The sequence below is a fragment of the Lactuca virosa genome, chromosome 4, assembly GCF_052849685.1.
Source record: "Lactuca virosa cultivar CGN04683 chromosome 4, Lactuca_virosa_CGN04683_v6, whole genome shotgun sequence".
NCBI classification, from domain to species: domain Eukaryota; kingdom Viridiplantae; phylum Streptophyta; class Magnoliopsida; order Asterales; family Asteraceae; genus Lactuca; species Lactuca virosa.
The window spans coordinates 327,623,314-327,637,589 of record NC_136429.1 but is presented as its reverse complement, the minus strand read 5'-3'; positions in this window follow the sequence as shown (position 1 = coordinate 327,637,589).

Genomic DNA, 14,276 nt, shown 5'->3' with positions numbered 1-14,276 from the left:
TTTCTTTCGTGGGCTGGTAGAAAACCCTTTTTATGTTATGGTTGTTTTATATTTCTTCTTGTGTGGTTGATATGACTTACATAACCAGGTTCCTAAAAAGTTCAAGAACCTTTTTAAGATTTGAATATCCTGAAATGATCAGTCATCAAACGAAGGTCTTAAATTAGTTAAGATCTTTAAGGATAATAAATCTCTTTTTATGTATGAAAAATAACTTTAAAGGATAGGAAGAACCTGATTGTCCTTAGGATTTGTAACCATTTGACTTAGGATAAGTCTTTAATCCTTTATGATATTGAAGCTTCCATATGACAAAGATCTTCGCTTTAGGAGTTAATCAGGTAGGATCTTCGATCGACCTCAACTAAGTGAACTCCTGATGGATCCCGCCATAAGAATCAATTGGAAATAACTCCATCTTGGAGAAAGACCTGGAAAATTCTTGTTTTGCAACAAGATAATGCTACAAGTCTTGCATATTTTCTGGGGAGTATCCCAATTTCAGACAACATGTTAACGTTACAGTTCTTAGCAGATCACTATGGAAAATCCCAAAACGTACGATTACATGAAATGTTATAAATCTTAAGTATTTTCTGGGGAAGATCCATTCTTCGGATAACACGTAAGTGTTATTAAACTTAAGAAATCACTGGGGAAGATCCCATCTTAGGATACCACATAAGTGTTATAAAACTTATGTTTAAACGTTAGGATCTTGACATACATTTAGAAATAAGAGGGTTGCCAAGCCACTAAAGCGTGAAATGATCCTTTTATTCACATCCCACAATAAGATTTCGGGTGTCCAAGCGAGGAGAAACCTTAACTAGTATGAAATAGGTAATTAACTCTTTAAGCCTTAAAGGGGATTAAGTACCCTTAGTCGTAGGAGAGATGATCATTCTCTATTCGTAGTTATCTAGATAAGTACCTATTGTAATCGTGAAGACTACATAACCATCTATCTATTGGGGCCCCTGAATCATAGGATCCTCGAATGTCAAGATCATCAAATGTTAGGATCCCTACCTTTTAGGATACTTGAATGTTAGGATCTTTTTGTTCCTGTGCAAAGCAAACGTTAGCTTGGGGTGGCCGTTAGCCTGGCTAACGCACCTCCTATGCTTAAGTTAGTATTGGCTTTCATAATAATCAAAAGAACCATATAAGAGTAGATGGTAGATAGATTGTACTTTAAGTTTGTTTAAAAATAATCGACATAACTTACATGAAGTATGTTTTTAGGTGGATGGCATTCCATGATCTTGGCAGGACGTTACCTTAAAGGGTGGCTAGCCAATATGCCCCCTTTCTTTCTTTTGAATCAATGGGATAAGGTCCTTCCCATTTAGGTGCCAATTTACCAAGTCACCCACCTAGAATCTTCTAACTTTGATGTTCTTGTCATGTGCTTTAGTGATCCTCTGTTGATGAGTAGCAATGCGGATCTTGGAAAGATCCCTGAGCTCATCAATAGTGTCATGATCGTGGGCTAGGGTCCTAACGTTGTTCTCTTGATCTTGTAGTTGATATCTTGATGTTGGGATCACCACCTCAGTATGGATCGCAGCTTCCATTCCAAACACCAAGGAGTATGGAGTTTGCTCAGTGGCTATCTTTGAAGTAGTCCTATCTGTCCATAGGATGATATGAAGTTCCTCTGCCTATCTTCCTTTTTTTCTCATTTAAACTTTTCTTTAGATAGTTGTCTATGATCTTAGTGTTGGATTTAGCTTGACCATTAGCTTGAGCGTGAACATGAGTGGACATTATCATTTTAATCACCCAACTAGTGCAAAAGTCTCTAGTCTTTTTGCTTATGAACTGGGATCCATTATTGTATATGATATCTGTAGGGATCCCGAACCTAGTCAGGATATTACGCTTGATAAACGAGACCACTTCCTTATCTCTTAATTGAACAAAGGCTTCAGCCTCTATCCATTTTTGATAAGTAGTCAATCATTACTAGCATGAACACTTTTCCACTAGGATCTTTTGGTAGCTTGCCAACTATATCCATTCCCCATTTCATGAATGGCCAAGGGGAAATGATAGGATACAACGGTTCTGCAGGTTGATGTAGGATGTTGCTGTGTCTTTGGCAAACATCACTCTTTCGGGCATGCAAGAGAGCTTCATTTTTCATTGTTAGCCAATAGTATCTGGTCCTTAATGCTTTGGAGCATAATGATCTGCCCCAAGTGTGGTTGCCATAATTTCCTTCGTGTATATCTTTTAGGACTTTTGTAGCTTCGTGATCTTCTAAGCATCTAAGGTGTGGACCTACTATGGATTTGTTGTACAAACTTCCTTGGATCATCACAAATTGTGAGACCCTCATCTTAAATGCTTTCTCTCTTTTTTCCACTTTAGGGATTGTGCCATTTTGGAGATATTCAACTGTGGACTGGATCCAAGATTTGGAGTGTTGTGGAGGATTCTGAATGTTGAGATTCTGATGAATAGGATCTTGGGGAAACAGTTTAAGATCAGGATCCTTGATTATTGCTACGTCGGTTGTTTGGCCATGGTGATTGGGATCATCTGGTTTATTGGAGGGATCTTCTATCGTTGGGATTAATATATAGGTTATAGGGATCCTAACTTCTGATGGGATCTTAAGGGAAGATACTAAGGTGGCTATTGCGTCTGCCTTAACATTTTCTTCTCTGGAGGCCCACTTTTTAAGGATTTGTACGTATAGTGCTAGTCTTTTTCCTTTTAAAGCATAGGATACATTAAAATGATTAGTTAATAATAAGGAGTCAACAAATACTTGAAGATCCTTGATTTGAAGATACTTGGCCAGCTATAATCCCATGATCAATGCTTCGTATTCAGCTTCATTGTTTGTTGTTTTGAATTTGCAATTAACTCCCTGGGTTATGATGTCCCCCTGTGGTAACTTTAGTATGCTCGCTAGGCATGTTCCTCTAAAGTTTGAGGATCCGTCAGTGAAGAGTGTCCCATGTTCCCATGCTTTTTTTTGGAGTTCTTGGCTCTCCAAATCTGCTTCAAGTTGTTGATCATCACTAAAATCAACCACAAAGTCTGCTAGTGCTTGTGGCTTTATGGCTAATCTTGGTTCATATTTAATGTCATATGTGCTTAGTTTCACGGACCACTTTTCCATCACATCTGCCATCTCTGGTTTTCACATAATGTTCTTGACAGGGAAATTAGTTCTCACATCTATAGTGTATTTTTCAAAACCGTTTTGGTCAGAAACTACACAAGTACTAATCAACCAAATTGAATGAGAGGCTGTGATGTTCAGATTATGTAATAGCAAATGGTAGAAGAAAGCGACACGATGGTTTATAAGGAAAGCCCTTGATCCTTGCTAAGATCTCCGACCTAGTATTCCAGGTGTTCAGCATTGTTGAGACGATTCTTCATTGAGCATTGGTCTTCTCTTGAATTCTTTTGCACACGCCTTAATTATAGACAACATATGACCGTTATAAATATTAATAAAAATAATAACGTTAATTAGCCGGGATCCTGAGGTAGCTAAGGATCCTGGATATTTGAGGATCCTGAATATTGTAAGGATCATGGCCTAAAAATTGCCCCCAAGTTATTCCTGAAAATATAGGGATTAGTTTCGTAAATATTAAAGGAATAACTTCAATTAAATTTGAAATCATTTTTTAATGGATATGTCTTATCTCTATCGAGATAATCGAGAAATGGTCAACTGATCTTTGTTATCTTTTTCTAGCTATAAATGAGGGCTCCCGATAACTCCTCTTCTTATTCTTCCAAGTCGGCATCATCTCATTGCGAAGGTTATCTTTTTCCTTTTATTTATTCTTCTGTTGTTTTGATTTTCCTCGTCATGGATAAGAAAATTAGTTGTTCTTGAGCTGACATTATCATTCCTTCCGAGAATGATTTTAACGATCAAGGAATCTTAACCTACGACGAGGTTTGTTCTTTTGATAAAGAAGACAAGGAATCGTTGAAAGCCATCATGGTTTTCCCTTCTCATGTGGTTTTTCTGATGCGCTTTGAGCATTCTAACACTCCTATGGTGTACATGCAACCCTATAAACCTTGGATCTATGTTTTCTCTATTATACATGCAAATATTCAATATTCCAAGGTTTCATCCTAACTAGCATAATATGAAGTATATACAATACAAGAATCTAGTAGAATGGCATACCTTTTAATGGAGCTTGAAGTCTTGAACCTTTAAGATCTTAGTGCCCCAAGTGTTGCACCTCAAATGGTTCACACAACACCAAAAACCCTTGGAATAACTTGAGAAGAAGGTTACTTAGGTTCACTCTTATGAAATCGGCCTTGCCCTCTTTTTGTGTATGCACTAGTGCCATTTCATGAACCATAGACCTCTTTATATACTGTTGAGGATTAGGGTTTCATTCATGTAAACCCTAATACCCATGACCTTTCATTTCCATAGGATCCATGGGTTAAAAACTCCATGGACTATCCATGAAAGCTTAGCCCAACCTAAATGAACTTGGCCCATCCTATATATATAAGAGTCCATATTTAATAAGTTCCTTTTGATCACTAAATTAATTCTTGATAAATACTAATTAAATAATATGATTTCATATTAATATATTAGAACTTATAATATATTAATATAAATCATAAGTATCCTTTTTCTCATTTTGTCTATCTAATTGTTCCGATGCCATGCAACCCAAATGGACCATGCTACTCTCGGGTCGAATACATACCAATAATAGTTATGGGCTTAGACATCTAATCCAATAGTCTCCCACTTGGATAAGTCTAAAACTATTATTGCGAATGACTTCAAGATCCCGACTAGCAATCGTAGCTCTTAAAGCCGCTGCCGAACTCTGACCTAGTCAAATCACGTGTCCATTAGATAAGGGATCATATATTCCTCCATTCTAGATATTATATGGACTGAGACATGGATTATAACCATTCTCTCTGTCCATTTGTTGTTTCCCGATTTCCGATTTATGACGACTAACTAGTTGAACAAATCAAATCAGTCCAGATTTGGCCAAGCACTTAGGGGTGTCATCACTAAATCATCGAGGGTCCCACTGTAACGACCATAAAACTTGAACCAATTTAAAACATTTTATTTCATTTCAAAACCATTATGTTCATACATCTTGTTTTCAAAATAGTTTAAACATCAGAGTATCCCCAGAACCATATCACATAGATCATAAAACATGAGGAGCGGTACGATCACGCCTTCGCCTTGCTACGATCTCCTGAAGTACCTGAAACAATAAACTGCAACTGTAAGCCCGAAAGCTTAGTGAGTTCCCCCAAAGTACCCATACACACATAAACATACATACATCAAAGAACAACATGCTATGGGTCCAATCAACCTTCCGGTTCGAATACCCCTCGCCCTCAACCTTCGGGTTAGCATGCCCATATACTACGAGCCCAATCATCCTACATGGATGGAATACTCTCGGCCCATAACCATCGGGTTGGAATGCCCATACACCTATATATACTACTACAGCTACTATGGGTCAAATCATCTCACAAGATGGAATACCCCAGGCCCCTCAACCATCGGGTTGGAATGCCAATCTACTATGAGTCCAATCATCCTACCTGGATGGAATACTCCTGGCCTACAACCATCGGGTTGGAATGCCCCACCTCCTATCATACAATAACAACTACCATGGGTCCAATCATCCCTCAGGATGGAATACACCAGGCCCATCAACCATCGGGTTGGAATGCCAACCTACTATGAGTCCAATCATCCTACCTGGATGGAATACTCCTGGCCCACAACCATCGGGTTGGAATGCCCCTATACTAGAAACATGTATACATAACAGGAAACCACATAACATTCTACGGAAATCAACATACTAGGGCCCTATCATCCTTATGTGGAACCATTCCAACATAAAATTCATATATAAGCCCGCTCCAACTCGGCGAGTAAGCAGGCCTACTCGTTGAGTCCCTTTCCTTAATTTATAATTTAAGCCCTTCAATAATACTTTTGGAATTTGGGATGTTACAACTCTCCCCCACTTAAATTAGGCTTCGTCCTCGAAGCCTACTGCAGTATACGCTTCAGAACAAACCCCTTGCACTGCAGACTCCGATTTTCTCAATTAACTCCGATTCTTGCAAACCCTACTACTTCATCTCTCTTACAATGACTTCTTCTCGCGTGGCATCCTTGCCACTACCCCAAGCCGACCATCGGCCTTTCAACTCAATAGCACCACATATCAACCATGTATCACCCGATGATACCATCCCTTCATATCAAGGACGCACTTCCGCGCCCTGCGAACGCTGGATACCACAATCACCCACTGAGCTCTTCTGCGACACTAATCCATCTTCCTTCTCCCAAAATTGGCGATAACCTGGATAACTTGCAACCTGGAACGAATCTTGTTCCCCATATGAATCTATCCCTTACGCGCCGACAGGATACTGCATCCTTCAGCTTCCATAATCAACTAACTATTACGCATAACCACTCGTACCTGGCCCAATCAGCCTTGGGCTGTAATACCAAGCACGCCTATAACGGGTCCAGACATCGCTGGGATGGTATACCCTCGTATCCTCATGTATGTTTGGCCCAATCAACCCTCGGGTTGGAATACCAAACACACCAGGTCCAATCAATCATAGGGTCCGGTCATCCTCATGATGGAATACCCTAGATTGGAATACCTCCACATACATAACTCAAACCTACAACCATCTCGGAACCAAGGACCTTGTCCTTGCGTCACCCTCGAACCCCTCGAATCGACACATCTGAGTGTAACCCACTCACATCTCCTTATCGCGATCTCTAGGTCCTCGACCTTCAACTGTAATACCCTCACACAGTCCTCTGCACCGGTCCAGACTTCTCCCGAGCCTGTTAACCTGCTATCTCACCTTCCTCTGACCAAATCTCCAATCTGGAACTACTATCCTCCTCCTCTTCCAAGGAGACTGAAAACATGCCTACGCATCATCCAACATTGCCACAGCGGCAGAACTCCACTATACGTCACCCCTTAGCGGCGCACGCTGCTAACTCATAACATGCATACGTACTAAGAGACTGACTGCATAACCAGCAATCCAAACTTAGCCTGTCTCATTTCCTCAACATTTCCACTATTCGGGAGTAACCCCACTAGCCGCTATCACGTAGCATCATCCTCACTACTTGCTCAAAGATCCACAATACATGCAAAGTCCTTACTATAACTAAACCGCCTCGATGCACCACTCCAATAACCAACATCCAAACCGCGTCAGGCAACCTTCTACCACAAGCGACTCACCCGAGAATTTCTAATTCTCCCCCACTTAGAGCACTAGTTACTATTCACAGGCGGCGAAGCTGGCATGCTGCTCAAACGAACCTAACTAATACACCGATCTTCAAGGAACCTGAGTTCCTGCTGAAAGTTCCAAATTTCCCAAATCATGACCTTCCTTTCTCATGAATTCATCATCGGATACTATCCCTCTAAAAACCCTCAATACCAACTCTTCACTAACACATACAACACTTAATATCTCATGCAAGAAACAACATCTCATAATCATAACATAAACAAGATAAGGCAGGAAAAACATACCGGCTGACACCTCTGGCGCTGACCTGATCTCCTCGGTTACAAGCTGATAAGCACGCCCTGGAGCCTTCGGAGGCTCTGCTCGACCCTGACTCCCATCAGTAAGTCTCAAAGTGGCTTGCGTTGGGGCCTGCACTGACCTGACAGCCAGCAGATGACACTGGGCCTTCATATGGCCCACCTGATCACAATGATAACAAAGTCGGACTCCTACAGCTGGAGCCGACTGACTGCAATCCCTGGCTATGTGGCCCTCCTTGGCACACCTGTGGCACCCCAAAGAAGAACGACAACTTCCCTCGTGCACTCTGCCGCACTTCCCGCAAGTGCGACTCCTCTGACCTCCCTGACGATAATCAGCGGCCCTCATCTGTTTCGGCGCAGGCTGCGACTGCACCAGGGCCTGCCTCTGCTCCCTCAGCTGGAGCTTAATCTCTAGCTCGCGCCGCCTGGCGGCCTCCTGCAACTTCAACAAAGTATCACATCTCTGCGTGGACACAAACTGTCTGATGTCCCTCTTGAGCATGCTCAGATACCGGGTCATCTGAGCCTGCTCCGAAGCAAACTCCGGACAGAACATTGCCCTCTCCGTAAACATCCTGGTGATCTCCGTCACCGACTCTGAATCCTGTCTAAGCTCCAAAAACTCCTGGGCCAATCTCTCCCGCTCAACCTGCGGAACATAACGGGTACTGAACATATCTCGGAACTGATCCCAAGTAACCGTAGCCCGCTGCGCGTCAGAATATGATCCCGTAGTCAACCTCCACCAATCCTTCGCCCCGAGCCTCAAAAGGTTCAGAGCACACCTCACCCTCTGATCCGCAGGGCATGAACACGTGAAGAAACAACCCTCCACGTCTGACAACAATCTCATACCAATGATGGGATCCTGAACTCCATCAAAGGTAGGGGCTTCGTATTATCGAAGTCCCGATACTGAAAACCTTGACCGACTCCTCCTCCTGCCGCTGCTACAGCCGCTACAGCTGCCGCAGCAGCTGTCTCCACAAGAGCTGCATAGCGCTCATCAAAGTACTCAACCATGGCGGTCTTGATCGACCCAAACATCTCTGGTAACTCAGCCCTGAACATGGCAACAACCTCATCATCCAGGATCTCGCGAATCCTGACATCCAACTCATCCGTACTCATCTGACCAATGACCTCGGGTGGTACTGGTCCATCCTGACCACCCTCTCCTGATCCCGATCCCGAACCGGATCTGGCCCCGAAACGTCTCGCATCCGCCATACTGCAATACACCAACAAGTTCCTCAGATACCTCGCATAACCTCCGAGAACTAACCTCTAACCAATGACTTAGGGGTTGTGACTTCCTTGAAATGCATATGGGTCCTGTGCTTTCAGTAGTACGGGCCCATACTACCTTCCACACCTACCCATATTTGTCTCAAGTATCACCACAACGCCCCAAGCACAAACATTCATAACAAGCACTCACTCCTTACTCCTAGAGGAATACTGAAAATCTCATATCAAGAAAACTCTAGGCAAGCAGGCATCACAATCAGGCAACTCTATCATGCAATTCCTGAGGATCCCTAGCCTAGTACGAGCATGCTGTTCTATCATATCACATAAGCAAATAACTTGTATGGTATTTTGGGGTTACTTACTGGCTCCGGCTGATCGTACCCTCTGCGTCCTCCTTTACTTATGTTGAAAACCATTTGGAAACCACTTTTGAAAATCTCTCCTTGATTTGAGACTGGATTCACACGAATGTTCCTCCAATTCACTCAAACCATGGCTCTGATACCAACTTGTAACAACCATAAAACTTGAACCAATTTAAAACATTTTATTTCATTTCAAAACCATTAAGTTCATACATCTTGTTTTCAAAATAGTTTAAACATCAGAGTATCCCCAGAACCATATCACATAAATCATAATACATGAGGAGCGGTACGATCACGCCTTCGCCTTGCTATGATCTCCTGAAGTACCTGAAACAATAAACTGCAACTGTAAGCCCGAAAGCTTAGTGAGTTCCCCCAAAGTACCCATACACACATAAACATACATACAGCAAAGAACAACATGCTATGGGTCCAACCAACCTTCCGGTTGGAATACCCCTGGCCCTCAACCTTCGGGTTGGAATGCCCATATACTACGAGCCCAATCATCCTACCGGGATGGAATACTCTCGGCCCACAACCATCGGGTTGGAATGCCCATACACCTATATATACTACTACAACTACTATGGGTCCAATCATCTCGCAAGATGGAATACCCCAGGCCCCTCAACCATCGGGTTGGAATGCCAATCTACTATGAGTCCAATCATCCTACCTGGATGGAATACTCCTGGCCCACAACCATCGGGTTGGAATGCCCCACCTCCTATCATACAATAACAACTACCATGGGTCCAATCATCCCTCAGGATGGAATACACCAGGCCCATCAACCATCGGGTTGGAATGCCAACCTACTATAAGTCCAATCATCCTACCTAGATGGAATACTCCTGGCCCACAACCATCGGGTTGGAATGCCCCTATACTAGCAACATGTATACATAACAGGCAACCACATAACATTCTACGGAAATCAACATACTAGGGCCCTATCATCCTACCGAGATGGAATACCCTCTGCTACGGCTCAACATGCATATACCACGGGTAACCTCTTACCAGCGTACATAAGGCAAGACCAACTATAGGTCTATACTCGTAACCACTACCCAACTACCAGGGTGCTGATCCAACAGAACTAGCCATCACTTAGCTATCCTATCCTCTAGGATACTAAGCTACCAAAGCATATCCTCATATCATTATCCTATCTACCAGGATACTAGCAAGCATATCATCACAAAACATAACAAGCTCAAAACAACAATTCAAAAGGGCCGGCCTTGGTGCCTTAGACCCTTGAGTACAGTGAGGATAACTCACCTGAAATGAAGAACCGAACCACGAAGGTACACCCTCGAAGCACTGCTCCAACTCCAACACCTATTGCCATCAATGGACCATTGACATAAATAACCAATTTACCATAATACCCCCGGGGTTAAAGTCAAAGTCCTAGTCAAAGTCATCCTTCCTGACTGACTCTACTCGCTGAGTCAACCCGTTGACTTGTCGAGTCTTTATACTCTGAAAACTCTTAGAACACGACTCAACTCGCCGAGTCACCCCAAGACTCGTCGAGTCCAACGATCTCCGAGTCCCATCCTACTCAACTCACAGAGTCACCTCCCGACTCACTGCTTCGAGGTTTAACCAGAAGAGATTGGGGTTCTGCGACCAGACTCGCCGAGTCCAAGAACAGACTCGCCGAGTCCAAGGCAATCTTCAACAGACTCGCCGCGTTGTTCTTCCAACTCGCCGAGTCCATGCACATGTTCATACAACTCGCCGAGTACACCCATGTGACTCGCTGAGTCTCTCCAGTTCTCAATCCATACAGTGGCTTTTCGAGCCATGCAAGGACTCCAATCCATAGATCCACTCTTCTACAGTCTAACCCCCACGTAAAGTAGCAAACTTTACGTGAAACCAAGGAGCTATAGGCCCAAAACACTCTAGGGCTAGGGTTTATGACAAAGGGGCATCACCAACAACTCATTGACATAAGCTTTATGACATTCTAGACCATTACAAGCCTAGATCTGAGGTAGCAACCTTGGATCTAACTCCAACCTTGAAATAACTCTCAATCATACCAAAAATGCCCCAAATCTCATACATAAGATAGATCTAATTGCAATAGAGCCAAAACAGTAGCTTATTACCTCAAGGACGACCTCCCACTGAAGAATAATCTAAATCTCTGCAAATCCCCTTGATCCAAGCTTCTTGATCTTCAAGATCCCTTCACCAAAACCACTTATCTAGGCTCCAATTTGCTTCCAAGGGCTCTCACTCACGATTTAGGGTTTTTGGATCTCAAAAGGGTAGTAAAGAGGCTGAGGGAGGGATATAATGTTCTTTATATAGGGCACAACCCCTGGGATTAGGGTTTTTCTCTTTACAGCACCAACTCGTCGAGTCCTAGCCACCGACTCGGCGAGTTGGCCACTTAAACCGCGACAGAATCCCGCTCCGACTCGGCGAGTAAGCAGGCCTACTCGTCGAGTCCCTTTCCTTAATTTACACTTTAAGCCCTTCAATAATACTTTTGGAATTTGGGATGTTACACCCATAGATATCGCTTTTATCCCTCCAAGGGTAAAAGGAATGGATAAACTTAGACTCATATGCTTGTCCTACTACTTGTTGAATCATACACAAAGGCACGTTTTATAACATCAAGTTACTGATGCGTTTTCGCACAATCAACGCACAACCAACTTATAGGCAACAACTCATATCTCTAGGTTTGAAGAATATAAGATATTATCGTCTCATGATTCACTCGTGATAAAATCCATGAAGTGATTCAAATGAACTTGGGTTGAATCCAATACTCGAATCTCATTCCAGGAGCACTCATGAACACTGCAGGCACTTTGCCCCAGAAAAACTACAAACCCTTCATGACAGTCTTGCCTCAATACCTACTTCCAAAGTATGATTGACTGTGGATAGTTTGAATAACCTAGTTATTCGGGAAGTCAAAACATGCAAAGTGAAACACAAGAATAATCGAATCCAATATGGTGTCAGAACTTATGAATATAAATAAAACACCTTTTATTTATCACCTTGTTGATTACACATTATTCATTGCATAATGTTTCAAATAATCAACTTAATACTTGAATTAAAACAATAGTCATGCCATGCTCCAAGCATGCACATTATGTTTGTCCAAATAATGGTTATGTCATACACCAAGTATGCATACTATGTTTGTCTATGATCCTTACTTTGTGGAATAAATCAATTGAACATAATTCCAATGATTCTCATTTCACAATCCCAAAACCTTACCGTAAATGTAAGAATTCCAAATGCCTGCCATTTACCGAAATCTGTTAGATTCTAAACTTATATGCACTGATCCTCTTGTAATGACTATGCACAAAGTCACAAAGACTTGTCAACAAACATTACAGAGTATTCCAATGGAGATCAATTCCATGGAAACGAAGTCTCAAATTCAAAGGACATTGCTTTGAACATCCTTCTTGCGTTGAGTTTTTCTAATCTTACACAGATTGAATAACTTCCACCTATGGATACATTTCCATACTCCCATTTTGACTATCACTTCTTAGCAAGAGTTGCCTCTTTTCAGAATATGTCGATATGGTCCTTTCCAAAAATCTACACCATATCTCCAACTGTCCATGAGCAACCAATCTTTAGTAAATCTCAGATTGTCCTCGACAATTGCTTAATCAATTTTAGTCATATCTAATTCTAGACCTTTTCCCTCTTAATGCCCTAGGCATTTGGAAAATTTAGAAAGGATAAATATTATAGCACATGTAATCGATCCTATACCCGAAGCATATGGGACACGATTCATGATGTTTCACATAAAGACATGATCCTAGATCAGTCTTTTGCTACAATATTTTTTATTTGCCATGTTTTCATAATTCGACTATGAAGAGGGATGCCATAATCATAATCGAATTTTGAGAACGCTATATATATATAATTTCCTTATGTGGAACCATTCCAACATAAAATTCATATATATATCATTGACTAAAGATGATTAAAATCTCAATCTAAGCTTTTAGAATTGAAATGAAGTATAATTTCCTCTCCCTTAATTATAGCAAAACAAATTTTCCCAATTGAAACTTTTTGTTTTCTATAATTAACATTGCTAACTTGCAACACTTATCACAATTATCCTGCTCCCAATAACATGATAATCATTAGCATAACACTTATGCTCCTACTAGTTTTGACATGTATCTAGAAATCAGCTGGACTTCTAGAAATCAATACTTTATTGACTTTCTTACCAATGTTCAGATTTCGGATACGAGATGCTTTGATAAGACTTTATCTAAGCTTCTCAAAATCATACATCTTCCCTTAGATAGCTCACATGTGTGTCTAAACAATTTTAGAACTATGAAAAGGGATTTCGTAATCATAGTCTCAATTGTTTAGACCTTTGCCATTTCTGACAAGTCCATGTTAGTATGCCGGTTAACCACACACGCTCCACTAACGACTTTGAGAATGCACATATCACAATTGATATCTACTTAAAATCTACTTAGTGAAAGCGTTTCCTCACCACCATTTTCATGAATCGGAGAGAAACCTTATGACCCTTAGATTTTATGGTGTATGTGTGTCCTATTCATGTAAATTTGTCATAACCATAATCACAAGACCAGGTTAGTGACAAATCCAAACTTATATGGACTGAACTACTTTATTTATAATTTCTTGCCACCTGACAGCACAAGGGCCTACCATGTCTTCCAAGTTGTTATGCAAGCAACCGAGAACTCTTAGAACTCACATGCATAGTCAACTTTAACCGAAATGGGCATAGAAACAAGTATTATGTCAACATGATAGGTTATAAACCTCAAGTCGTGTGCTAGTGATAAACTAGAAGTTTTATTCTTGATTAGTTCTTGAAACCCTTTCAGGATCTTTAAGACTCCCACTGTCCTCTTGACATATAAAACTCTCTTGCCAAGAACCATTCCTTGACAAACAAATATTCAAGAGATAGTGCAGATTCTTATCAAGACAAACACTC